This window comes from Cydia pomonella, chromosome 13 (genome assembly GCF_033807575.1).
Source record: "Cydia pomonella isolate Wapato2018A chromosome 13, ilCydPomo1, whole genome shotgun sequence".
NCBI classification, from domain to species: domain Eukaryota; kingdom Metazoa; phylum Arthropoda; class Insecta; order Lepidoptera; family Tortricidae; genus Cydia; species Cydia pomonella.
Window position 1 is genome coordinate 11,903,797 of NC_084715.1, and position 26,698 is coordinate 11,930,494.

General features: G+C 36.4%; 1 protein-coding gene and 1 long non-coding RNA gene across 3 annotated transcripts in view; one reads left to right on the top strand and one right to left on the bottom strand.

Annotated features, from left to right (window-relative positions):
- The window catches only part of LOC133524214 (transducin beta-like protein 2), a 101,006-nt gene that overhangs the window by 51,262 nt on the left and 23,046 nt on the right, over positions 1 to 26,698 (bottom strand). The window lies entirely within an intron of this gene.
- On the top strand, positions 446 to 19,609 carry LOC133524229 (uncharacterized). Its single transcript, XR_009800346.1, has 2 exons — positions 446 to 966; positions 19,317 to 19,609. It is a non-coding gene; the product is annotated as an uncharacterized LOC133524229 (long non-coding RNA).

Genomic DNA, 26,698 nt, shown 5'->3' on the forward strand with positions numbered 1-26,698 from the left:
TTGTAAAAAAACACCCTGAATATTTCACAAAGCGTTCATGCAAAGAAAATATCAGATCACAATATAAGTACAATATGGTACTTCCGAGAACTAGCACCTCAATATATAAAAAAAGTACGTTCATATCTGCTATTAATGTCTTCAACCATCTGCCAAACGAAATAAAAAGCCTCGAAGGAAATACTTTTAAAAGATGTTTAAAAAACTTTTTAATAGACAAAGTTTTCTATAATTTAAAAGAATTTTATAACTATGTAAACCTAAATGTATATTAAAATATAGTTTAAGATAAAATATTAAAACCTAGTTTAAGTTAAAAATAATTGTATACCCGAGAAGGGTAAAACTGTTGATACTCATCAAAAAATGTACCTAAGTCATATTCTTGTACCTACACAGTTTGCACAATAAATATTTCTGATTCTGATTCTGATTCTGAACAGTGAGTACTTTTGAACTCTACAACATTACTGCCGACCTGAATACTGCTCGGAGTAGTATTGATCAACTAATATTTAAGAAAATCTGTACTTGCAAAAAATGGGATTTAATAGACGATAGCAATATTTAATCACCCAAAAGTAATAAAACAGCATTTTTCAAGCCAACCAAGAAGAGAATTTGGTAAAAAATCACAAAAAAATTCCGTTGACAATATAGTAAAAAAAATACACTAGCAAGGGCTCATAAACATATTTTACAAGATACATAATTTAGTAATGACAATTAGCTCATTGTGAATTTCGTATTAGCATTAGCATTATGTATGTATTATCCGTGAAATCATTAGTTAACGATATTTTGCGTAGCTATTTTGTTTATGAGATTTAACTTAGTACTGAGAAATACGAATTGGAATAAAAAGAGGAGACATTAAGCCGTCTGGTGGAAGGGCGGGCGGAAGGAAGGACGGCGGGCCATTGCCCTGCCTGCCCGGCCGGCGTATCTCGTATTAATAACGTCAAGGTAAGTTCAGATACCTAAAGACATTGCCTTCATATCATGTCACTCACTTTCAGGCGATACAAACACCTCGTACGATGAAAAAACAATCATTTAGAGATACAGTGATATTTAATTAAGTCTGTATTATTTCAATTTTGCAATCGTCATTTTTAACTTATCACTAATGCCGATTTTTAAGATTCATGACATTTTAATGCTATATTTATATATCGCGGCTATTGATTTGAGTTGGCCTATTATATCTATGTAGATCTTAAGGTTATTTTAAGGTAGGCCGAGGTCAATTTGGGAAATGTTCAATTTCATTTTCTATCAAGCGACGCGAAATTAATCTAATCATGCTAACCACTTAGCAAAATGCCACCGGTTCTGAACTTAAAGTAATGACATTGATTATGGTTACGCGATTAGGTACATAAAATTTTATCGATATAAAATATCTAAAACAATAATTTCAGTCTACTCTCACCTCGGTTTAAATTAATTAAATTATGTACCATCACTATCATCAGCTAAACTGTTAGCTTAGCACCCCTGCATACAAATATGAAATTAGAGCTGCATTCAAAATTATATCCGACCTAACCTAACAGTGCGGCTCCCACACTTTAGTTACGCACTAACTAGCCATAATCATAATAAGCGCGCGCAAACTGAAACGTCTTACGTTTTCCATCTAATACCAACATGTAAAACCTCAATTTGATTTAGACATGTTAAGACATGATTGAACGAGCCTCCAAGAAAGTTGGCAAAGTGTTGTCGAATGAGCAGTCATGTGCGCTGGGCATGTGTGAGCCGATTGTTTGTATACACAGCGTGTGGGCGTGGCGCTTGGTCGCTGACACCGGCGATAACCTTCGAATCTATGTCAGACAAACGGGATAAAGTCGACGAACGGAATCGCTTCTCTAATTCACGAAGCATTTCTCTTCTGGGAGCGCGTCCCTAGTTCAACTTGAGCCTAAGGTCGTAAAAACGGAGAAATCGAAGAGTATTCTTAGACTGGTTTGCTTGCGTAAGCTCGTTAAGCGTGGATAACACGATATAACGCGCTACTGGGAATCAAACGATGCTCGCTGGACGAGTAAGCACCGTAGATTCTGTGAAGAACGTGCTAATGACTAACGGTCTGTGCCCAGCATAACGCATCGTGTAAAGTGGGGTGGGTACCTACTTTAAACTTGTTACCAGTCATATCGAGCAGTACATATTTTCCACGCGCGTGACCACAGTAGTGTATCTTATTTAGTTTATTTACAGAGCCACGCTCAGCCCGTATTCGTACACTGTTATCTTTTAACCCAATATCCGACGTCTGCGAGCATTAATCACTTGCGGCAGCCTGAAAAGGATAACTAAAGTCGGTCAATCCAGTACGTACGGCCGGTTACTGCAGAACGTTTACTATAACTCGAAATTCGACATTTTTGCCTCCGACCAAAGAGATACATAACCGGCCGTTGAAAAGAAGACACGGGAAACCGGTTTCCCTGTCACTACAATATTACAAGCGAGAAATCGCACGATAAAATTGTTCCGATGTGATTATGAACTTGCTATCAGGTAATAGGTATATACTTTATAGATTTCAATGAATACGCGCTAATATTATAGGTCAGTTCCTACGATTCAATGAACAATTCGTAGTAAACAATAATTCTGATTATGCATTAAAATTGGTTCATTGGTCATGTTTACTCATATAGGTAGGTATGAATCAGCCATAGGCCAATTACCATGGGTAATGTTTGCATGATTAATACTTGTAACTATGTCAAACTACTCCCATAATATGATTTCGCTACTGTTTGAACAGTAATAAATTTGCTTATGAGGCAAATATTTTACCCTTGAATGAATCTTTAATGCCTTTTGGCATTAAGAGTCCTTATTCCTACAGACGAGCGTATTATGTAAAATGCTTCCTTTTTCATTCAAGATTACGACGTAACTATTAGTATTTATTCAAAAACTGGTTACGTACTTAAATAATCGTTTCCTAAACTAGCGGCTCCAACAGTTCAAATTTTCATTTTCTCTTTTAAACCTCTTTTTAAATGAGTTTTTTTGGGAGTCTTTTCCAAATTTTGCAGTGAGATGTGGCGTTTCGGTTCTCAATTTTGCTGTAAACAAGAATCATTTGGTACATGAATGACTACAATTTGATTCAACATATCTCGTACGAGGGGCTGGAATGATGAACAATCGAAGATTCATTTGAAAAAACTGATAAAATACCTTCCGAGTTTTCTTCATTTTTTTGACGAAAACAGGGTTTTATTATATTTTTTTTCCGCAAATTGTACGCATATTTTGCTTTAAAAATAATATTATAGCAAACTGTAACTTCATGTTAACCTATAAAAAAAAAATCGTAACTATGGGACCTACATTGCCGTAAATTTATATTTTTTTAAAACACGTATAAATCACGCAGCAGCGACGCCCCGCTCTCAGTCCGCGCGGAGCGCGCTTAGAGGACGGACCTGTGCTCGATTGTCAGGCATTCGTTGCGATCGTAATCAGCTACGGAGTTCCGAGAAGTGCTATATACTGCGATTAGAAAATCTTAATAAAAGTTCATTTTTTACAGTATGCCTAACAGACTCGCTTATTGATGGATTTTCAGTGTTACTTTTTTTTTAATACTAAGTCGGTGGCAAACAAGCATACGGCCCGCATATGTACGCCTGCAACTCCAGAGGAGTTACATGCGCGTTGCCGACCCTAACCCCCTCTCGCCCCTCGTTGAGCTCTGGCAACCTTACTCACCGGCAGGAACACAACACTATGAGTAAGGTCTAGTGTTATTTGGCTGCGATTTTCTGAAAAACTCATTTTCACTTGAAATTACGTTAGGGTTTGCATTATTATTTTTGACCCGGATGAAGTCCAAGTTCTCATGATGGAGTCAGGAGTTGGTCACCAGAACTCCTAATCTACTAATTATAATCCCATCGTGTTTGGGCTCAAAAGATTTGCCCTGACGAACACCATCGATCTAGATGAGGTCCAGGGTCTCATGATGGAGTCAGGAGTTGGTCACTAGAACTCCTAATCTACTCATTATAATTCCATCGTGTTTGGGCTCAACAGAGTTGCCCTGACGAACACCTTCAATCTAGATGAGGTCCAGGGTCTCATGATGGAGTCAGGAGCTGGTCACCAGAACTCCTAATCTACTCATCATAACTCCATCGTGTTTGGGTTCAATAGAGTTGCCCTGACGAGCACCATCAATCTAGATGAGGTCCAGGGTCTCATGATGGAGTCAGGAGCTGGTCACCAGAACTCCTAATCTACTCATCATAACTCCATCGTGTTTGGGCTCAATAGATTTGCCCTGATGAACACCATCGATCTAGATGAGGCCCAGGGTCTCATGATGGAGTCAGGAGTTGGTCACCAGAACTCCTAAACTACTCATCATAACCTCATCGTGTTCGGGCTCAATAGATTTGCCCTGACGAGCATCATCAATCTAGATAAAGTCCAGGGTCTCATGATGGAGTCAGGAGTTGGTCACTAGAACTCCTAATCTACTCATTATAATTCCAACGTGTTTGGGCTCAAAAGATTTGCCCTGATGAGCACCATCGATCTAGATGAGGTCCAGGATCTCATGATGGAGTCAGGAGTTGGTCACCAGAACTCCTACTCTACTCATCATAACTCCATCGTGTTTGGGCTCAATAGAGTTGCCCTGACGAGCACCTTCAATCTAGATGAGGTCCAGGGTCTCATGATGGAGTCAGGAGCTGGTCACCAGAACTCCTAATCTACTCATCATAACTCCATCGTGTTTGGGTTCAATAGAGTTGCCCTGACGAGCACCATCAATCTAGATGAGGTCCAGGGTCTCATGATGGATTCAGGAGCTGGTCACCAGAACTCCTAATCTACTCATCATAACTCCATCGTGTTTGGGCTCAATAGATTTGCCCTGATGAACACCATCGATCTAGATGAGGCCCAGGGTCTCATGATGGAGTCAGGAGTTGATGATCATGAGACCCTGGACTTCATCTAGATAGATGGTACTCGTCAGGGCAAATCTTTTGAGCCCAAACACGATGGAATTATAATGAGTAGATTAGGAGTTCTAGTGACCAACTCCTGACTCCATCATGAGACCCTGAACATCATCTAGATTGATGGTGCTCGTGAGGGCAAATCTATTGAGCCCAAACACGATGGAATTATAATGAGTAGATTAGGAGTTCTGGTGACCAACTCGTGACTCCATCATGAGACCCTGGACTTCATTTAGATCGATGGTACTCGTCAGGGCAAATCTATTGAGCTCAAATACGATGGAATTATAATGAGTAGATTAGGAGTTCTAGTGACCTACTCCTGACTCCATCATGAGACCCTGGACTTCATCTAGATTGATGGTGCTCATCAGGGTAAATCTATTGAGCCCAAACTCGATGGAGTTATGATGAGTAAATTAGGAGTTCTGGGGAGTTCTGGTGACCAACTCCTGACTCCGTCATGAGACCCTGGACCTCATCTAGATCGATGGTGTTCGTCAGGGCAAATCTTTTGAGCCCAAGCACGATGGAATTATAATGAGTAGATTAGGAGTTCTGGTGACCAACTCCTGACTCCATCATAAGAACCTGGATGGACTTCATTCGGGTCAAAAATAATAATACAAACCCTAACGTGATTTCATATAACACTGAAACTCTATAGCACTAATGTGCGCAAACGATTGGCATCTTGACTAGGCAGCATGGGTGCGTGGTGGCTACCATGCCAATCGATACGACAACGAAACACTATCTGTCTCTCTCTCGTACTAATATGCACAAACGATTGGCATCTTGGCTGGGCAGCATGGGTGCGTAGCCAACATGCCAAACGTTTACGATACGACAAGGAAACACTATCTGTCTCTCTATGGCACTAATATGCGCAATCGATTTGCTTCTTGGCTAGGTATCATGGGTGCGTAGCCAACATGCCAATCGTTTACGATACGACAACGAAACACTACTCTCTCTCTATCGCACTAATATACGCAAACGATTGGTATTTTGGCTAGGCACTAAGCAAGTGTGTGGCCAACATGCCAATCGTTTACGATACGACAACGAAACACTATCTGTCTCTCTATCGCACTAATATACTTTATTTATACCTGCAGTCATTTACTAACTTCTTCATTTTCCATTGGTGTGAAAGAGACAGAATAAAGAGCAAGGGTTATAGTACACTCTGTAGTCTGTACACTTAGTAGTAGTGTACATAAAAAAAAAAACTACTGTGCATATACAATAAAATAAAGAGTGCCCATATGATATCATATGACACTAAAATGAATGTTGCTTGAAATTATATTGAAAACTATCAAGATTATTCTAGTCTGCTTTGAAACGCGCGTCGCGTTGCCGGCGCTCGCGTACCGAGCGCCAACGCCATCTATCGAGCGTTATTTCGTGAAATCGGAGAACGCTCCAAGGATTAAGGGCTCTTAAGTTCGCCATTTGTACATTTTTCTTTATGTGTGCAATAAAGTTTAAATAAATAAATAAATAAATCTTAGAGCTCGAAAATAGCTCATGCATTTTAGTGAGAACAACTTAGATGCTTAATTTACTCATCAAGAGAAGAATTATGTCTATAAAAATAACCGCCCACTTCTGGTGTCCCAGTAAGAATCGCGGTCACTGGGCCAGGGCGAGCGGAGAACACCGGAACTTCAATTTCAACCAGGTACAAATTTCAAGTTCAGAAGGCCTTGGAATCCAATCATTACTAACAAGGGCTCGGTACAGTATCAATTCAATACTAGTTTCGTTGTAAAAAAAATCTAAGATCAAAACTAATCGTGTTTGACAAGGCTTCCATAAGATTGAATTTCGCGCATGTAATGGAATTCAACCGCGAAATGTACACAGGATACAAGTTATAAATTAATGTATTGAAGGATTTGTGAAAACAAAAGGGAAACCGCGCGGAGTCGTAATATCTCGTGACGTAGTGTTTTGGTGAAAGTTGTTCATCATCGGCTCACGGCAGCGGTGACCACCGTCACCGCGAAGCTCTATGTGGGTCAAGGAGCTCGCGTTGCCAAGCTAAACCTTTTTGCATGAATCACTAATAGATTAAGGGTAAGCGGCAAGTAAATTGAGTAAATTCCGTAAACGTCAACTTTGGAAAATACAGCTCTTGATGTCTTGCGTCAGCCGTTACCGTGAGATCATAACCTAATATTCTAAGTAAGATATGATTTAAGTTGATAAAATAACCATAATCCGAAATGTTAATCCGTTTAAGCGCTAAACGCGACGAATGATACTAAAATGTCGTCCGCTACTGACACGCATTACGAAACTATCTCGTAAAACTGTCCGAAAATAGTCACTGTCAGTCGGACAACTGTTGAAGTAACGGTCGACTAAACCAAACAGAACGAGTCCACACTTAAACCGGAAAAATAACGTTTTCGGGGCACGTCCTCAGCCTGCGACAACGTTGTGATCTACACGCACGAGTACTACCTGATACGAGACGCGAATACAATGTTTTATAATTTTAACAATAATATTTGTCAATTCTATATAGGAAACCCATAAAATCAGATGCCCGGATTCGAGTCTCTTGCGCCCGCCTAAACAAGGCAAGAAATTAAATGCCTACTCAAGTAAAGGAATAAAAATAATGCACTACAGAAATCAGATTCGACACATGTATTTGAGAGGTCTGCAGTTTTCCTTTGTTTCATAACATTACCAAAACCGTTACGATTCTTAACAACATGTTCCAATTACGTCAGTAAAACAAAACAAAAAAAAAAATTGGAAATAAGGTCACCGTCGGCTGGGTTACACGTTCTTTACACAGCATACGAATAGAGCGCGGTATATAAACGATCTCATTTTACATCTCGTCCTAGTTGATGGAAATCGAAGTATACTGTTGTGTTGCACAATGACGGTTATAATTATCTGGAAGATTTTCAAGGGAAAATAATTTTCGTTTACATATTTGGCAGAATAGGCCAACTGCGCACAATATTTACTTAGAACTATATAATATTATACTAGATTTAAAATAGTCTGCTTCTCTCTCTTTCACAATAGCATTAATCCTGAATGCAACAAACAGAGCTAAAATTTTGGAGTTTAAACTACTCTAAGCTCAGAAAGTGAACGCTTTCTAAGATTTTCTCATCCACTTTTCACGATTGGGTTTAATTATAAAAACAATATAAATTAAAACAAAAAATCAGTTTTAATCATAGGAGTGAGTTGCAACAGACGTCAAACTATTTGTAATTCACTGATTATATACTATTAAATATATTGTTTCCTATATTGACCGCTTATCATCACGATATTGCGCAGCAGTAGTGGTCTGCTTGAATCAATAATTGTTTAATGAACCTACAACTTGTGCTGTAAACACAATCCAAATCAATGTAAGGTTGTAAAATAATTATAGAAGTTTAATTTCTTTATTTAAATAATCTAAACACTGTGTGTAGATAAAATTATAACCTTCTAAAGTTATTAATACAGTGTTATCATGACTGAAACTGGTGAAACTAGTTCATTTACGTAGTTCACCTCTGACCTATTACAAGACTGCATTTAGACTTATAACAGGAAACACGTAACAAGCTAACTTCGGAGGTCATTAAACTTTATTGGTACTAATTCTGTACATCTCTATACACGTCGCATTTACGCATGTGTGGTGCTCCTCAATTAATTTGCCTTTGAGATCTATTAACAAGTAATTACTCATGTTTGCATAAATGACGCGTCTACGAGCTACAATGATTAACATAGAATATATATATACTATGTTATATATATATATATATATATATATATATATATATATATATATATATATATTCTATGTTATATATATATATATATATATATATATATATATAATTGTTCGTTATATACAAGGACGATGACCGACACGACAAACAGTAACTCGATAGTCACTCTAGCAGAAAATAAGTAACCGAACGTATCATCGAGGAGCAGTTACCTCGCAAGAACAAGGTACACAGTGCTAGGATTCACAAAATGTACTGTATTTTTTTGAGGGTTCCTAGATTACTAGACTAGACTAGATACTTTAACTCCAAGATTTCAGATCAAAGGTTAAATTGGTTTGCCTGCAAGCCCTGCGCAGTGTGAATATCCACTCTCGGCCGCCAACTCTAATCACATTAAAAATCCCACAATCAGAAAAGTGAACCATCGGTTCTAACGAAATGAAAAAGTCCGAATTGGAAGATGATGATAGTGTAAGAGGAATAAATACAAGTGACGTAGGTTGGCGCCCCGCCGACCGGGGATTCCGCGTACGATCCCGTGCCCACTTAAATTGCGCATTCGTCCTCCACCTTAACACTTGTTGTTCTAAATATATTCGTTTTATCATTCCCTTTAAAACCCAGTTCTTAGAAAAAAATTCTAGCCACATAAGCAAACAGTTCTACGTAAGGGTCATATTGTTGCACTTTCCTTTGTAACCGTTGTTTACGAACGTTTCCAAAGTAATCTGCAAAATATTCTGAAAATACCTCATTTACTTGTTGATAGCGGTAAGAAGATCGTGTAAATTAAGAATAAATCCTAAATAGATCACTAGATTTATACATTTATAAACAAAATAATATACTTGTTAAAAATACTTTAAATAATTGTTAATACATAGTCACCGTAAACCTACTTTTCATTTGAATAAACACAGCAGTATTTATAGTCATACTGGTGGACTGGTGATGTTCTAGTTACCCGTACGAAAGTGTACACTAAATTAATACAATGATACCTATTGTATATTGCGCTGGCCAGTTACTTTGTAATGACTTGGATGACCAAAGATCCACTACAAATTGTGTATGTGCAACATAAGTTTGATCATGAAACTTATTATTTTGTGCCCAGACTAGCGTTGCTATTGCCTCACAGTTTAAACTGCTAGTTTCTAAACGGAAACACTTGAATGTAGTGTGTTTTGTATACGAATGTTGGCCAATTCGCCATTCATGTAAAAGGCTGAAGGTCTTACGATCAAAACCTTGAAAAAAAAACAGCAAGATCGGTAACCACGTGTCACATCGAGAGGTTCTTATCGACGTTTGCTAAATCGTTTTGATTTAACATTTCACCACGTGAACTTTATACGAAAGTTATGAGGCAAATCCTAAAGCACGATCGAACGTTAATAATCGGTATCATTAATATCCATCAGATCAGCATCAGAAAGGGCTACATGCATGAAAAATATGGACATTTTATTATTAAATTAACTCGAAAATAATGCGAATTATCCGCAATTTTCAAGACTTTCGAGTGTAAAAACGTAAAATTTAAACATTATTTTTATATTGCTTTACATTAGGACATATGATACGAGAAAAAATGTATGGCAACTATTTACTTCAATGCATTTTTTATGATGCAAATAACGAATGCTTATTAGTGCCGTCACAGGTGGCTTGCTTTTTGTATGGGGCATTTTTTATTTATTTATTGCATAATACACCATATTTAAAGTTTCGCCAAACTGTAAAACAGTTTGTTGGCGATGCGCTCCAACTAATCTAAAATCACAATACTGTACGCAGTGAGCGTAAGACATTTTTATTTTCACAATTTGGGCTGCTGGAGGTTTTTTAACATTTGAATCTTTTGAATCTCACAGGGAGTAGAATCGATTGACAACATGCAAAAAAATCTTGCATGTAGCTTATTAGCGTATAGACAGGTTCTATGAAAGCGTCAGCAAGAAATAAAATCTTTCAACCAAGGGGAAGCTAAGGCCTCATAGCATACTGAGTGCCACAAGGGCATGATTACTTCAACAACAGATCATACACTCTAGAAACAAATGTAAACCCTACATATGCTTCTTTATTTTGTGCAATATACAAACGACAAAAGCAAGGTCTAACGTTGATTTGACGGTACACAAAGGAACGTTTCGCAACGACCAAGTGGTGTCAAAATTATCAGCCAATTATTACAATTATAAGCTCCTTCACACTGATGTCCGTTTCAAATTGCCAAGTACATTTTATTCAATTGTGTGTGGAATCCTTCAACTTTGCTCGGCAGTGGCGCCGCTATTCAATACGAATGATTCACACATGATTTAGGTTTGACATTGTTAAATTGGTAATTTTACACGATTTTATTAAAAAGGTAGAAACGCAAGGAGAAACCGCGAGGGTTCTTTTTTCGCTCCCAGTATGCATTGGCTGGGTATCAGGTTTATGAGAATACAGCATATATCTGCCAATCTGCGTGTGTAAAAATTACAAGAAATCCCTCGGAAAGGCTTTTTCCAGCAGTGAACGTCTAATATGATTATAATGACCGTTTTACATGATGGTATTTCCGTTGATAATGACTGACATGAATTCATAAATTTTTCTTTACTTCTTTAGAATCGTTATTTTACAGTCATCGCATAACACGATTTGTATTATATAGTCATAGTAATCTCAAATCGGCTAAATTAATTTTAAAAGTAGGCCGCAGATTCGGAAGTGACAACACTGACAACCGAACTTAAAAACATTTAACAGCAGTTAGGCGGAAATAACGGAATTAATGCGGCTTTTGTTTTCAAAAATTCATGAACACGTTACAATGGCTTCACAGTTTTAAAATAACTGTGACTATAGTAAATTATTCACTACGTTTCCAAATATATCACTCGAATGCGAAAGTAAACCTGCTTTTTTTACTTAATTTTAATTTACCCTGGAAAACATTTATCCACAGGTCAAAATTAAAATACATCGTGTAAGTAACTTTTATACTCAATGTGTCAGTGTTTGTTTTTAAATGCAACTACATAGGTAGTTCTACTGATATTGCGCATTGCACTTCTTATGTTGCTTATTTGAAATACGTGTGTCGTTTCTCACAGAGCAACGCAAACTGTCGCCATCCCGAGCCTGTATTTTTATAGCTAACAGAGAACATATCTTAGTTTAACCAGTATACATGATCTCCGATAGCGTGTAGTCATAAAAAATCATGAGGTCACATTTATAATGTATGGCTTTAGGCAAGAGCTCTGTAAGTCACGGGAAGATAGGGCTGCATCTCTCTACTACGCCATTGTTTTTAGGAGGCTTAGTGTGTCGAAATACTGCAACGACTCTGTCCTCGGATGTTCCAGACGCGTACAGACTGTAAACGAGGAATATGCTCAAATGAAACTTTTTTTTTTACGTATAGAATGTCATGATGTCCACTAAATTTACATAGCTTCAATCAAGTTCTAACTTTTTGTCAACATGACAGTGTAAATTTAAACAGAAAATTTTGATATCCAGTCGTCAGGTTTGAGGCTATCGTGGGTAATGGGACCGATCACCGAATTTTAGACAGTGATGGGGCCGATTTTTAGACAAGTTACCCTAGCCACACACCACAGCTTTATTAAAGCTCGCCGTGCTATGGTTTCAGCGACACGATATATTTGTTATAAATCTCTAGGTTTTTACTAACACCTGCGCTCGCTAAGCAATGAGAATGCCTACACGTCCTATTGTTCACAAGTGAACGCTCAATTTGGGTAAAGATAAAGTAATTTGAACGTTTCCGCGTTAGAAAGCTGTGAGCTGTAACGACGTGAACTTGAACGCTCAAGGATTTCGCAACCGTGTCGGATTTGAACCTTCAATTGTACTGAACTACCGTGTTGCTAACTAATTATTTACTTTTTAAACGCCGGTATTTTTTGATAAACTAACCAACGGTCCGCGAAAGATATTACGCTCGATTTTTTCAACTTGAAATTTAAGTCAAATTTGAAGTGTCATTCTAATGTACTTTTCTTTTTTTACAAATTGCCCTCATTTTATGCCTACTCTAGTCTATGTTCTTTGGTATTTAAATTTTGCCAGTTATACCCCGCAATGTCATGTGTAAATCATAGAAACAGCGAATTGTCGATAAACAGAAAGAAATGAAGGTCAAATTATCAAAAATTTACATAACTAAATACCGAAAATTATCGTAGGAAACTACAGCGCCATTACTACAAAAATGACAAATTCATGAATAAATAAATAACCGATTGAATATAATAACTTCATAATTCTCGACTCTACGGATATACAAGCATTGGGACAATCACAGATATCAATATAATTACTTAATTAAAACTTAATAATACCGCCACCATTGTTATTAAGCGAGACATGGCATGGGTTAATCATAATACATTAAACGAATATTATCTTATATAATCTGTCATGTGCATTTTCGATGGTCCAAAAGTAAAGAGTTAGTAGAAAAATAACTTAATAATCAAATTATTAACACACCCCGACATAGGTAAGTAGTAAAATTATTAATATTTTACGCATAATAATAAGAAATCAATAAAATTAGCAATTCAAAGAACGATAAACATAGGCAGTATCCTAAACACTTCCGTGTATTAAAAAAATAGTTGTATGTATTAGGTAATGTAATAAATAAAGCAATAATGGTATTCGAAAATAATAGATGATTAACAAAAAATGAAATTGAAAATTGATTATTTGAAATTGTGTTTGTAATGTGTTATTTATGAACAGGAAAAAAATACAATATACGGGTTGACGAGGCCTAAGTCACTAATCTAGAGTTTGTCAAAGTTTTTTGAGTCAATGGACTACATTTTCATGGCCCCCATCAATTTATTATATTCGTGACAAAAAAATATTCAACCGAATTGAGCTCAAAATTTTGAAATATGTTTATGTGTCATGAGCTTTTGTTCGGACTTAAACACATTCCACACCACGTTACATCTCACACCTTTAATAAATACGTCACTATGTATGTGTGATTGGAAATCCAACTTTTTTCTGTAAAAAGATGCGATTATTTTAAACAAGAGCCGACAATATAAGTAACTCTAAAAGTACAATAGTTGTATAATGTCGTGTTTTATGTAAAGCGGAGCCGAAGGTCGCTCGGTGCCTTCCGCGCCACCAGACCTTCGAGGGTGACGAGGGAGACAGAGACCATGACGTTTATCTCTTCCTGGTGCCAATTCTAATGCCCTTGGTGCGATAACTTAGCAGTTAATTCTGAAAGTACAGTACCGGCCAAAAATGTATTAACGTAGTTTTTATTTTTCCTAAGTAATTCTTGTACGACAAACAAGATTTGATCTTGTATAGTAGAGTAAAACTTAACTGTACATTTGCAAAACTAGGGTTTTTTTTTCAGAAATCCAATTCATCCTATATTAGCCATCACTAGGTATAATTGCGACAAAAATTATGTGTGCAAAGAAATATAGTTAAAATAAGCCTTTTCCTTTTTAGAAAAAATGTTGGTATATATTTTGGTACCTATATATATTTAAGGTAAAATAAATACATAGAGTTTTATTTTATTATATATATCTGGTGCTATCTGGTAAAGCGACGCCATCTCTGAGAAAACGTTACAAACAGCATGCACTACGGTCTGCTGTGACGACGGCGAGCGCCGAGTTCAGATAACCGAGAGGAATCATAGATGGCGCGCGGAGTATAACGTTCAATTGTACAGGCTAACTGTAATGCATTTAATTTCTTTAACTACGGAACTTTAGAAATATACCAGTGGCATAAGGATAGATAGACGAACACTGCGGTGATAAAATAGTCCCGCTTCGGCACGAACCATTTTTTTTCTAAATTGACGAAAAAAAAATTTTAGTGCAGGATCCTCTGTAGCTAAAATGTTTTAGGTTTGATTAAATTACTTACTGTTTACACATTGGTAGAGTCTATGCGAAAAGAGGAGATTCATATAACATATTCCACGACTCTTCTCTTTCCGCACAGACGGTATGTTTTCTCTAGGACCGTCCGTCCGTCTGTAGAGCATTTACTTTTCGCTACAATTCGCGAAACTCAATACGCAATTAAGTCCCGGTTCTATAATTTAATAATGTGTAAAAATCGTGAGGGTTTAAATCAGTAAGTAATTTGATTATGGTTATTTTAAAGATAAATTAAATATTATTTAAATAAAAAAAACCTACAATGTAAAAGTTTAAAACCATGTGTTTTATTTGGCGCCTAAGTGCGCTTGAACCAGACTAGACGCGTAAATAAACAAATGAATGGACACCACGTGGAGCGAAAGAATGCGCAATAATTATAAATTACTCGCAATACGTGTTCCTCGACAGTGTTTCGTATCTAGTGTAGCTTAAGATCGAGATCCATGAAAACTTTAGTCACCGGAGATCAAAATTAAGCTGGTCTTATCAACAGCAATGCGCGTTGGTGCTATAAATTATCTCAGAGTAGATACTATGTAGATACCTGTGACGTTTATTGGTCGTATATATAGATCTAGAATAAAATAACACAAATTGAATGAAATGGAGCGTGCAATAACACAGCAGCAGTGTTCATTTCGTTATTTCGTACCAATCATGCTTTCATCGGAAACTACACCTACATAACAACTTAAATAAAGCAGTACTGCGACTACGAGTAGGTAAGTTTGCATAGCTAATCGGAAGTATATAGGTGGCAATCAAAATAGAGCACCTACTGGGCTATTCTAAACGCTTATCTAGCGATAGTAGCAATTCGCCTCACGTTAACCAGCGTAACGTGTCACCTTAAAACAGCGATGTAAACGGAGATGACACTGGCTGAACAACCATAATAACAGCCACCCTCTGACGCAACCTCAATAGGACGGTGCGTCGCCTTCTGGCTCCTCTACAATATGGTCCAGCGCTGGATCAGCAAAATGGCCATGCGATGGTTGAAACGCAACTCAGTCGTGATCTATCTATTTTCCAAGATGGACGTGGGAGCATTAGCCGCTGCAGCAATATTTCTCCCCGATATAGTTCTAAAAACTTAATTACTTCATGATGAGGCCACGCAGTCGTAATTTTTAAGCAAAAAATCGTAAATTGATATAAAGCACGAAGGTCCACAATTCGAGAACGCCTTCGGAAAGCCTGGCCGTTTGATGTGCGAATGAAAAACCGACACCATGCCGCCGCGCCATAAGTCATCTGATACCACTATCTTCTCTACACGCTGGCCCATCTTAGTGGGCCAGTATGATGGCGTCGTGTAGAGAAGCCATTCCATATCATTGGCCACTCGCTGTGGAATATTGAAAATTTATGAAAAAATCAGGTCTTATTGTGGTATTTTCAAAGGTTTTGAAATTAACGAAACCTCAAAAAGGACGTGGGTTCATCATATGATGAGACGTCACAAGCGCGAGCTAAACGTTTTGATATTTTATTGAGAATAGCTGAAATGACACTATAGGACACTACAATTTTTATTCTTATTAGGTATATTCTTAAATATGAAGCTTATGTCAAATTGGTATCGGTGCCTACTTAACGTACCGTACGAAACTGATTTAAAACGTGTTTACTTAACGTAACTACGTACGAATAAAACGTAATAACGTTCTAACCTAACGCGCAACGTGGTTTGACGTAAACATCAGTGATAATACACTGGTTTGACGATGTGGAAACTGCCTAAATGAGAAGAAACAAGGTAAACAAAACAATATTGAATTAAATGATGTAATAGTTGTAAGAAATTTCACGTATTGGCTGGTTAAAAATAAAAGGTTAATTGTCTTTTTGTAGGGCAACGACTTGCCTCATCAAGCTCTAGCATAATCGACTTTTCAAACCCGAAAAACTACTCATACATGTAATAAAGGTAAAATATGTAGTAAGTACTAACTTTACGAATGTAAATGAGAAGGAATTGTAGGGTTAGATATTTGTTACTTAATCATGCTAAAAGAGATAATAACAATTAATAGGGGCCTCCAAGTAATAAAAACTTGGTTACACATATTAACCTCTTGTCTGTGTATGTCCTGGCCGAACTTTTAGTCATATTTATGTCGACAGCGATATTTTATTACACCCACGATTTTTGACCACCAGTTATGAAACCAAATATGACAGGTTAATAGGCTTTTTTAACCCCGGAAAACATTACCTAGGGGGATAATTTGAGGGTGGTAACTTTAACTTGTACGGGATTGTTAACGGTTTCTACGCGGATGAAGTCATCAATGTCATGGACAAAGACTAGTGTAATTTAAATAGTAATTTATGCGAAACTAGACCGAAATGATTAAGATGTATAATATCTAGCAGACGATCTGCAAATATAGTGGCGTCCGAACAGTTACCCGATTACCATAAAAAGGCTATAATTCGGATCAAAACCTGTGACTAGGTGTCAAGGAACTAATAAGTTATAGATTCTTTGGCGACACCCACAAAACAGTTGAATTCGGAGGTCGTTGTCATTAAATGCTATTGAACTCTGCGTCTCAAAGTCAAACACCGAGGTTGGCTGAATGTTATTATGTATTATTGATTGCGTATTTAAGATCCACGCTTGTTTAATTATGTAGGAAATAATAGTCATAATTGCTTGTATAATCAAAACATCTTATATGAATCAACGTAGGAGGTACAATAAGTAGATTTTATAGTGATACCCATTTTCTTTTGTATATAAAGATTGGCGATATTATGCTTAACATGCTCATTTTATACAAATCAATTAAATTAAACTGGTCTACAACATAACCTACTTAAACTTGTGTCACAGAAATTCTGTGCTAGCGCTTATAAATCATATTACATAACTAATACATATTAGGGCAAAATACTCTCCGTGACTAGTTTCTCAAAATCAAGCAACTCTCTATCCAGCAACAGAAGTAGTTAGTAACTATTACGAAAAGTTCATAGGCCCTTATTAATACGTATACGTTACGTTATTACTCGCAGGCAAAATGTATGTCGTTAGGATATACAGGCACAATACTCGTGTACCGCAGGCTTCGGATGCACTAACGGTGAAAGTAGACTGGCCTGGCCCGTTCAGTGCGTAGCGCACATTTCACCCGCGGCGAGCTTTCCAACGCGCCCGTCGCGGTTACAGCCGCTCGCTAAATCCCTACTCAAACAAACAAGCGTCAAGCGGTTGGAGCTAACTAGAAAACGCGCAAGATTTTCTCAGGATTTTCTCCAGGCAATTATGCAATACGCTTTTACCGCTCAACATACATAAAACCACGTTTGACACCTATCGTAGGTTTTACTCCTGGCAATTTCTGGCTCATACCTAATTTTAGTAGAATTTTTAGGGTAATTTGTTAATAACTCAAAAAAAAATCCCCTCTTGGTTGTAGGTAAATAATAGTGCATACGCCAAATCTTAGGATCAGGTTACAACGTGAAAAACGCCGTGCGAAAAAGATAAGAAGGTGGTATAAAATAGTTTTCGGATTGCAAAAAAAACACACCTATTTTTCAACAAACAAAATGCAATTCTTGACGCAAGATACGTCACGTATGAGTTGTATGACGTTATGTAATCGATATAATTCGATACTGATAACCGATAAGCTTAATTATGTCACAATGTGATACCTGAGTCACTACTCTGTTTGATACTACAAGGTTGAGTAACGTTAAATGAAAACGGAAATCAATCAGTTATCAGTTGGAAAGGCGCTTAACTGTTTGCATAAGATTGAGCAACAATATCGTCGGGAGTGATATTATAAATTTAGACAAATCAGAAAAATCATCGTTACAAAATTATCTCACTCCGATGATAACTGAAACAAACCTTATCAATGTTTTTTTTTTCACACCATGTAACTTACATAACAAAACCCATGATATTTGATTGCCTGTTTCTTGGCTTTTATTATAAATCTTTAAATTTCTTTTTTTTTTAAGATTGGTATGTGAACTCTCCCCGTCAAATATCCGTATGTGATTATTCAATTTAGCTTTTAGTGGTTCACCGCTAAGTTGCGATTTTTATTTGCACTACAGATTGTGAATGCAGTGAACCAAGAAAGTGCGCGTGAGACAACTTTCGCGACCGAATTCGAGAGAAAGTAGTCCGGGCCGTGCGCGGCGCATACATTATATCACTTTATCCAATGTCTTTGGATTATATCACAACCGACTCTGTGAAAAAGATATCGCATTTTACTCTTATGAAACGGTCAGGCCATTTATGGTCAGTTTTATTCCCGCTTTGTTGCAAACTGTTATGCGGTGTTACATTTTATGTTCAGTTCTTTTTAAAAGGAGATCATTCCTTATGAAGCAGTTTACATAGTAAAAACAGATGTGAATCAGGCTTCTAACCTGCCTAAAATCATTATTGTCCGCTCTTCCGACATAGTGTCTGTTTAAAAATAATAAGTTGCAATTGCTACGCTTTCGTAACGTAACGTTTGTTGCCAAGCGGAACTGTTTAAAAGTCCACCTCCGCTCCGCCAAGAAAATCTTATTTAAGTAACTCCTTTCGCTTTCAGCTGGCACTGGCAGCATCCGCGGAAACAGGCGCTCGGGAAGAATTAGCGGCCGTGTGTTAAATGCCGCCTATTTGCAGAAACAAACAATGAAAGGTCGAGCTATGGCTGCGCATACTAATGAAGATAACTAATCGGGATGGGCATTGCCGAAAATTTATTGGTTAGAACAGAAATCGTTCTTTAACTGTAAATCTTTCGGGTTTTGTTCTTAAATTTCTAATATCCGTGTGTCGAGCAAAGTTTTACTTGGATTTCTTCTTTAATAACATTAGACATTTATTATGTAACATGTTACAATATTGGCACGATATAACAAGAATGTGTTTGATCTGTTGGCTAGTCTAAATGATCCTTATTGCAATGACTTAATAATATCCATATTTCGATTGTAATCGGGTGTGAGAGCAATAACTATACATATAATGATTAACGTGTATTATAAGTATCATCTCTCTTTAGTGCTAAGTAACTTTTTATTTTTGATCACAACAACTATCGCATTACCGGCTTGCAAAATTAGACCGCGTGCTCATCTCCTTGAATCTCCGAGTTATCGAGTCCGGAAGACAACCGTCGACACTTGTGTCACACACACATGACGAGTGACGCAGTTGTAGCGAGTTTATCACGCCAGTGTTTTGCCTAAATACAACAAGCGCATATCTAAATATACACCGCCCGTTACAGATTTAGAGTAGATTGTTACAGATAATTTATGTTGTTATAAACTTCATACGTTTTATTTTTAGAAGTTGGAGACAATAAAATTAAAACAAAATGATGCTTTTCCAATACACTATTTTGGATGCATGCTGGCTATTTCTATGGCACGAATTAAAGCTCAAACGGATTGACAGACGTGTAAGATGTCGTTAGATTCCTCACAGTTGTGAATGAGATGAAATGCAACCAGTGATTTTTTTTATTTATTATTTTTACTTCACTAGTTTTTCACCGACCGGTGCGTTGAGTGGCAAAACCTGACAAAGAATTAGACAAAAGATATCGATCGCATTACATTAGCAACCGTAATCTAATAGTCTAGTCAAGATAAAATATAATACATCGCACCAGGATGTGCAAAATGTAGCTAAATTTAAAATCTTATTAAAAAACTTAATTTTATTACGATGACGCGTACGCAAGTACAGAACCTTATTGCAACTGACCTTAATACGGGGCACCGTCATCGCTGATCTCATTTTGACTTTGTATGGATGTATTTACAGAACGCCTTTTTAAAACGCCCAGCTAATTTATGAAGGGTCTTCTACATTTAGAATCCCAAAATTTCATAAGATTAGGAACTTTGAACTTTAAATTTGTATTTATATTTATTTGCTGAGAAACTAAAATATTTTGACGTTCATGTAGAGTTCATTTATAGGTTTGATATCAGTCCTGTATCTAAAAGAACAATGCACAAACATTAAAATGGGCCCATTTTCAGAGCTGTAAAACAATAGGAATTACATTATTTTGTCACTGAATCTGGAAATAGGCGTTTCTTGCCTACATTTCTAGAACGTTTTAAGACAAGGAAAAGTATTGGCCGTATCATAAATTCATAATCGTAACTTGTAATTGTGTAAAGTTCCTATTGCGGATCTTATCAAGTTTTCCATATAACCGATTAAGATGCTTATCTTCCTCCTCCTTTTATAATGACTAAGCGTCCTGTAATTCAATATAGCTGTTCATTTTCATAAGCTGACTCTATTTTGTCAATCCTTGTTTGTTTAGTTATGCACGACCTTGATATTTTTATATTTCAAGAAATTATACCATTGAATAGTCCATTAGTTGATTTAAATAGATATTAAAAGTAGCTTATCCTGTTCCAGTATCCTCTTTCCGTCCTCGTATTTTAAAGTGAACAAAATCTAGTTACAATTACATTACATTTAGTTGACGACCGGTCCGGGTGACCATGCCTATGAAGCCGATGGTTCCAGATTTGAATCCCGGGAATGACATTTATTTGTGTAATGAACACAGATATTTGTTCGAGTCATGGGTGTTTTCTACGTATACGATCTATAAGTAAGTTTACCGTCGCCTTGTACAAGCATAGTTTGGGGCTAGGTCTAAAGTTACCATTGAAAAATAATAATATACCTACTTAAACCACGAGGAATCAAATAGTTTCGTTATCAACAAAGTGATGGGTTAAAGTGAAATGTGAACCAGAATTCATACGTTTTATTTTTAGAAGTTGGAGACAATAAAATTAAAACAAAATGATGCTTTTCCAATACACTATTTTGGATGCATGCTGGCTATTTCTATGGCACGAATTAAAGCTCAAACGGATTGACAGACGTGTAAGATGTCGTTAGATTCCTCACAGTTGTGAATGAGATGAAATGCAACCAGTGATTTTTTTTATTTATTATTTTTACTTCACTAGTTTTTCACCGACCGGTGCGTTGAGTGGCAAAACCTGACAAAGAATTAGACAAAAGATATCGATCGCATTACATTAGCAACCGTAATCTAATAGTCTAGTCAAGATAAAATATAATACATCGCACCAGGATGTGCAAAATGTAGCTAAATTTAAAATCTTATTAAAAAACTTAATTTTATTACGATGACGCGTACGCAAGTACAGAACCTTATTGCAACTGACCTTAATACGGGGCACCGTCATCGCTGATCTCATTTTGACTTTGTATGGATGTATTTACAGAACGCCTTTTTAAAACGCCCAGCTAATTTATGAAGGGTCTTCTACATTTAGAATCCCAAAATTTCATAAGATTAGGAACTTTGAACTTTAAATTTGTATTTATATTTATTTGCTGAGAAACTAAAATATTTTGACGTTCATGTAGAGTTCATTTATAGGTTTGATATCAGTCCTGTATCTAAAAGAACAATGCACAAACATTAAAATGGGCCCATTTTCAGAGCTGTAAAACAATAGGAATTACATTATTTTGTCACTGAATCTGGAAATAGGCGTTTCTTGCCTACATTTCTAGAACGTTTTAAGACAAGGAAAAGTATTGGCCGTATCATAAATTCATAATCGTAACTTGTAATTGTGTAAAGTTCCTATTGCGGATCTTATCAAGTTTTCCATATAACCGATTAAGATGCTTATCTTCCTCCTCCTTTTATAATGACTAAGCGTCCTGTAATTCAATATAGCTGTTCATTTTCATAAGCTGACTCTATTTTGTCAATCCTTGTTTGTTTAGTTATGCACAACCTTGATATTTTTATATTTCAAGAAATTATACCATTGAATAGTCCATTAGTTGATTTAAATAGATATTAAAAGTAGCTTATCCTGTTCCAGTATCCTCTTTCCGTCCTCGTATTTTAAAGTGAACAAAATCTAGTTACAATTACATTACATTTAGTTGACGACCGGTCCGGGTGACCATGCCTATGAAGCCGATGGTTCCAGATTTGAATCCCGGGAATGACATTTATTTGTGTAATGAACACAGATATTTGTTCGAGTCATGGGTGTTTTCTACGTATACGATCTATAAGTAAGTTTACCGTCGCCTTGTACAAGCATAGTTTGGGGCTAGGTCTAAAGTTACCATTGAAAAATAATAATATACCTCACGAGGAATCAAATAGTTTCGTTATCAACAAAGTGATGGGTTAAAGTGAAATGTGAACCAGAATTCAAATTCTTTTAAGGTCGTAATCATAAAAATATTTTGTCAACCACGTATTACTACAATTAAAGCATTAAACTTTTTTTACATGTGCAAAATTATCGGCCCCTTGTAGTTCAATTTTCTTTGACTACACCAAAAAACTATAAGCTACTTCAAAAAAATCATGTATGACTTATATAAAAGTTGAATTACCTATTACATAAAAATACGGTATAAATGACATCCGTACGTCATATCATTTATCAATTATCATTTTCATAGTAAATGACTCAATTTTTTGTTTTAATTCATGTTAAGAATTATGTACGACGAGACGATGAATGAGTAATGTAATGTAATTATCATATAAACAGGAAATACAGTCATCGCACCCCAACCTACCTAGAAGTCTTACATCATACCATAGTCAAATATTGAACACCATAGTTTATTGTAGACTCCGCAAATTTTGTGTAAGTATGACGTGTATTCTTATTTGCAAATATGTTAAAAGTATTAAGTACATTGACTTAAATATATTTTTTTATATCAATTAATTAACATTTAAGTCACTTAAGTAACAACCGCGAGCATTTATTAAATTAATACTGTTCAGTAATTACCGAAGTCAATTGATATTTAAATTAAGCACAAGCCGAGCCACAAACCCAAGCTGAATCCGGATTTGAGCTCGTTTTTTATAGCTCAAGCCCTTCCAATCAAAGCAAATACAAATCGTATGTACTTCTAGAAATATGCATTCAGGAATTGCTAAAGTCTTCTTCTTCCTCGCGTTGTCCCGGCATTTGCCACGGCTCATGGGAGCCTGGGGTCCGCTTGACAACTAATCCCAAGATTTGGCGTAGGCACTAGTTTTTACGAAAGCGACTGCCATCAGACCTTCCAACCCAGAGGATAAACTAGGCCTTGTTGGGATTAGTCCGGTTTCCTCACGATGTTTTCCTTCACCGAAAAGCGACTGGTAAATATCAAATGATATTTCGTACATAAGTTCCGAAAAACTCATTGGTACGAGCCGGGGTTTGAATTGAACCCGCGACCTCCGGATTGCAAGTCGCACGCTCTTACCGCTAGGCCACCAGCGCTTGCTAAATCAGGAATTGCTAAAGTATTTTTTTCAATTTTGTAGGACTTCACACTAGGATATAATGTAGATAATATGAGTACCTATTGTAAGTTATGTGTTCAAATAATATAACAATAGTTATAAAAAATGCTTTACACACGGCCCGCGAGGAGAGATTGATACTATTACTCTGTAACTAATTTACCAAATAAACCGCTACGGTACTTATGCGAGATAAAATAGGTACCTGCGAATAATTCTAAAATTCAGTTACTTCTGATGTTGCTGGCAACTATGTAAATTTGAAACAAAACCACAGGGCAAGACGGATTAACTGGGTGTAGGTTAATATTAAGTAAAAAACTAAACATTGGCAGAGAATTCCACGTACCTATTAGCTGATAGCAAAATTATCCTTCAATGCGTTTGGTAATGATCTTAAAATAGGCATTTCGTATGAATCATAGAGCCCGCTAAGAACGGGAATATAGTTGGTTTTCTCCGTAACAACCGCTTTAACTGTATTCTAGAGGAACACAATTATAAAACTTATTTAACAAGATTCAATTAACTATTCGTTAAAGTAAATACGTAATCTGCTGTATCTTATCAGCTAGGAATCATAATTAATACGTGTTTTATCTTCACGATAACCATTAACTTAGGCGCCTGTTCGAAGATTCTAAATATTTCCATTAAATATCGGCTGTCTAATTTAACCAGACAACGGACACTCCTCAATAAACATAGCCCAATAAAATTTATTTCCATTAGTTGATTTAAATTGCAGCTACATATTAATTTGTTTGCTACCTAATGTGAACATTGATATGGTCTCACCTGCGTTTAGTCATGAGTTTTGTGTTGTGTCACTTCGCACCTTTTTTATTGCAAGAGTGCTAAATAAATGAAAACATTCCATGCTTCAAAGTCTTGACAGATACAGCCTTGTTTCATCTCGGTTGGTACTTCGACAACTAGAGATGATACTTCGCAAGGATGTCAAGGCAATCGCCCAGTTCTGGTGTGCCGTTAAAGATGGGTTGATTTGCGATTAAAATAATGGTTTTAAGCATTAATTAGGAACTCGATGTTTAATTAATAATGTATATAAATACAATGATATGGTAAATAGTGACATTGCATCATGATTAAGCCTATTTTAGACAGACGTCATGGAAAGAGGCATTTATCGACAATTTATTGCATACCAAGTCCAGATATTCAACTTGCTTAATAAGGCTTAAGATGCTGCGTTTCAACCTCGATTTACGCATTTGTATGTGTTTCCTCTATATAATTAAAGACGAATAAAAGTGTCGCCAGTACCCTAGCGTCAACAAATTCTATGCATGCAGAGGTCGCTACACAGCTTAGCCAACGGCACATAACCATAAAATTTTATGATCCATTGTATGATGTACTGTCGCCGTACTTCAACAGATAATAAGTCGCACCTACTGAAAATTGCACGCAAATAACTTACATATAACCCCAAGTAGAAATAGAGGTAACATTATGACATTTGGTTAGTGTTACCGGCGTTGCGTGCACAGCTGTAACACCATATGAGTGCGCATTGTGAAACTCGAGTATAACCAAACTGCATAACATAACGCGGTCGCAGAGGAACAATTTATGAAACCAAAACTTGAATCACACACATCTTTATTATGCAATTGCGATATACAAAGCTGTAATTGATGCTATAGTTTACCAAATTATAGAGCACCAAATTTTAGTGTTATTACATTTTTTTACTAGTCTTTTAACAAGTAGGTACTTCGTTTGTCACGCACGGCGAACATTAAGATATCTAGTAATTGTCTGGTCTTAAATAATTGGTTTTGTTGAACAAATTCAATTATGAATTTAGGATGGGCACTTATTTACCTCGGGATCCTAATGTTAGTGAACGAAAAAGTGTTATCATATCTTCATATCAATCATATGCATAAAAACGTATACAATAAAACTAGTGCTATTTTAGACTATTAAAAGTCTATCTGAATAAGTAACATTAACCATGTTTGGTGATCCTTATTAGCTCATGTGTCCGAATGCATCATCCTCAAATACTATTTTTACCGAAACCTGTTTTCTGCTAAAATAATTATTTTAGCTAAATAACATGGAAATGAATCTTAGGCAAGTTTTTTTTATTGTCTCAGCATAACTTTGTTATAAGTATTCCGACCATTGCATAATTGCATATGTACAGATACAACGCAAACCATTCTTGCCATTTTAATATTCCGCATAGGTACGGTGCGGATACATATGTACATTACTATAGAGGCCCTTCATATTAAGAGCAACGTCATCTTAGGAAAACGATAGTAAAATACCATCATAAACTTACTATTAACCAATATATGTGTTTTTTAACGGAATCTAACCACGAATAAGAATATTCTTCCAACGGTTAATTTATCGACGTCATAAAGTCATAACTCACCAAGTATATTTCATTCACCGTTTCGACAGGATGTTGAAGACCGCAAAGTTATATGTATATTGGCTAATGCACAACAAATCAATTTAGCTCGCTTTATAAAGTGAACTACATATATATAGAACGAATCGCCACTCTCCTAACCTGAACCTGTTGAATACATTTTGATTGATTCTGCTTTATGATATACTATGGTAACATCATTAGTTAGTCCTTT